The following is a 3,796-nucleotide window of genomic DNA, read 5'->3' on the forward strand; positions in this document are numbered from 1 at the left end:
GGGCTAATATCCAGAATCTACAAAAAACTTAAACAAATTTACAAGAAAGAAACAACCCCATCAAAAAGTGGGCAAAAGATATGAACAGACACTTCTCAAAAGAAGACATTTATGCAGCCAACAAACATTTGAAGAAAAGTTCATCATCACTGGTTGTTAGAGAAATGCAAATCAAAACCACATTGAGATACCATCTCACACCAGTTTGAATGACCATCATTAAAAAATCAGGAGACAACAGATACTGGAAAGGATGTGGAGAAATAGGAACGCATTTACACTGTTGGTGGGAGTGTAAATTAGTTCAACCATTGTGGAAGACAGTGTGGTGATTCCTCAAGAATCTAGGAACAGAAATACCATTTGACCAAGTGATCTCATTGTTGGATATAATGAGATATACCCAAAGGATTATAAATCACTCTATTATAAAGACACGTGCACAAGTATGTTTATTGCAGCACTGTTCCCAACAGCAAAGTCTTGGAACCAAATCAAATGACCATCAATGATAGATTGGATAAAGAAAATATGGCACATATACACCATAGAATACTATGCAGCCATAAAAAAGGATGAGTTCATTTTTTTTGCAAGGACACGAATAAAACTGGAAACCGTCATTCTTAGGAAACTGACACAAGCACAGAAAACCAAACACTGTATGTTCTCACTCATAAGTGGGTGTTGAACAATGAAAACACATGGACACAGGGAGGGGAACGTCACACACCAGGGCCTTTTGTTGGGGGCACTGGGGGAGTGATAGCATTAGGAGAAATACCTAATGTAGATGACGGGGTGATGGATGCAGTCAACCACCATGGCATGTGTATACCTATGTAACAAACCTGCACGTTCTGCACATGTACCCCAGAATTTAAAATATATAAAAAAGAAACATATAAAAAGCAATCCAAGTTAGAAGACTGAAAAGAATCATTGGAATATAGCAAAAAAGTGAAATTATATATGGTAATTGGATGTGGGTTTTTTTTAATCTGTGTGGTATCATTTCAATTTTGTAAAATATTCCACCTGTTGCTTTTGCTTTTCCACTAATATTTTTCCTTGTACACTTCTTGAATTATGATATTTTTAGAATCAACCACCAAGTACATTTAGTCAAATGCATGTGGCCCATGGTTGGTGTGGTTAATAGTGAGGGCACTGTGTCATAAATTCAAGTATCCTCAGTACCATTTGCCTACTTTTTTTAACAAATAGATTTTCTTTTTTAACTTTTTGCAATTAGAGCTTAAGAAGAGTTTTACATTTTCTCTTGGGCTATAAGGCAACCAGAAAGAATTAGACCTTTTTCGTATTAGATTTTTCTTTTCTTTGCTCTTCCACTTTGCTTTGTTCATGAAATTTGCTGTTGCTATTTTAGCCACGTTCAGCATCTAAAGAATTTATGCCATTTGGCTGCCATGACACAGCTATAAATTATGTCTGTTTAACCACATTCCATAGAGAGGTAGGTGATGTATTTCTTCTTGTATATCTTGAAAAGATATGTAAAATTTTAAAGACAAGCTAAACTTTAATTATTTTTCACTAGCCACTCAAGCTTATTTATCCTGATGTATGAAATATTTCTTTCGTGATATATTCAGACTGTTTCCTAGCATTCATATTCTATGTGCATATTTGGATGTGTATGTGTTTATGGCTTACTGAGGAAGAGACAGTTAATTCTACAAGTTGTGGATCTAGAGTTTGTATTAAAATTATAATTTAGGAAGAGTATATTTTTAAACCTAATATTTGAATAGTTTGTCAAATGTCACATTATTTTAAATATAGACCAAAAGTATTTTTTTGTTTTGTTTTTGAAACGGAGTTTCGCTCTTGTTACCCAGGCTGGAGTGCAATGGCGCGATCTCGGCTCACCGCAACCTCCGCCTCCTGGGTTCAAGCCATTCTCCTGCCTCAGCCTCCCGAGTAGCTGGGACTACAGGCGCGCGCCACCATGCCCAGCTAATTTTTGTATTTTTAGTAGAGACGAGGTTTCACCATGTTGACCAGGATGGTCTCAATTTCTTGACCTCGTGATCCACCCGCCTTGGCCTCCCAAAGTGCTGGGATTATAGGCGTGAGCCACCGCGCCCGGCCAAGTATTTTTGAATTAAGCTCCGTAAGTGTGTGGGTTGAAATTAGGTGAATTAAACATTATTGTGAATTTTAAACAGGAACATTTTTAGGCATTCTCCTTTGATATTTGATTGCTATTTACATTGGCTTTATAAATTTTAAAACGAGCAGTCGCTTTTCTGTCTGTCTGTTCATGTGCCAACATCAACATCGAATTATCGAGTAGTTATTTATGCAATGTTTAGACAGGCAAAATGAAATGGAGAAGTGGGGCAATTATCCATAGATCCCACCCACACAACTTTCAGTAACTGTAGAGAAAATGGTATGGTTGCCCAGAACAACTGAGTTTTGTTAGCTCTGCCCTGAACATTTAGTTAGTTACACAATTATTCATGTCCTTTAGACTTTGTGTTCCTACAGTCTACGTCTGAGCTCAGCTGCTCATGGCAGTCTTCTGTGGTCCTTAATTAACTATGAAGATTATCTCAACAAAATCAAGCTTTAGAAATCTCTGTCCATAAAATGTTAAGGACCATTTCATCTATGGAATAACCTGTTTTAATGGCCATAGAGAGAGATTATATGAAGATACAGTCACACTTAGAAATTAGGAATTAACACTTTAAAAAGGGTATATCGCATTGGCATTTGAATTTTTAAAATAAAACACGTGCCATGCATAGTTTTTGGAAGCCAAACAAATTCTAAATATACTGGTATTTAAACTTTAAGATGTAGAGATTTAGTAATTCATTAGTATTAATTATTGAATAATCGCTACTTATGTTTTAGTGTCAGTTTTTATTCATTGATCCAGTCCTGCAGAAGAGACTTTGGAAGCATTAACTGAGTCTTGAATTTCAGTTAAGGAGAAGTTCATTTTAATCACTAAGGAGTAAGTTACAAAATAGGTTAAAGGCCACTCCCACAAAAACCTACCAAGTATGAGAAGTGAAAATTACACTTTTTGCTATCATTCTAATTTTTAAATTTCTAAATAAATGTTGAACAACTATTTGGAGAATATCGGTAAGGAAGGTGCCAAATCAAATGCATTAACCTGCATTGAACTATCACAAGTTCTGACATGGCACTGGATGGAGAGGTAAGGCTTGGACCAGAGGTGACCTTTAATATCCTTCCCAACCCAGAGCTTCTGCGAGTCTAAGAACTGGGCATTGACTCTGCCCTTTACAAAGCTACCATGTGGGAATAAAAGATGTTTCCAGGAAAAAGAATCCACAACAATAATGACAGCTCTGATGGATTAAGTCCTTCATGTGCTTGGCACTCTGTGTACTTAATCTCCATTAATCCACTCAGATGATGAATAAAGTTGGGATTCTTATCTTCATTTTACAGAAGAAAAGACTGAAGCTAGAAGAGGCAAAGGAACATGCCAAGAACATGCCACGAACAAATCTTCAAGAATCCTAAAGTGGCTTTCTGGGAAAAATCAAGGCTTTTTGGGGGGACTAAATGGTCCAGAGATTTGATTCCATTTTCCAAAAGGGATTGGGTTTAGAGGCAATGTCTGAATGTGTATCTATCACCCTTATCAGTCATATTATTGAAATTTGTACATACCCAGGCTTAAAATTTCACATTGGCTGGTCTGAAGTCCTAGCTCAAGTGCCTTCCTCCTACTGCTATTCAGTTTATGTTAATATTCTTTAGCTGGGTGTAGTGGCTCATGCCT

Source organism: Aotus nancymaae, unplaced genomic scaffold (assembly GCF_030222135.1).
Source record: "Aotus nancymaae isolate 86718 unplaced genomic scaffold, 86718_ANA_hifiasm-v0.15.2.pri h1tg000010l, whole genome shotgun sequence".
NCBI lineage: Eukaryota > Metazoa > Chordata > Mammalia > Primates > Aotidae > Aotus > Aotus nancymaae.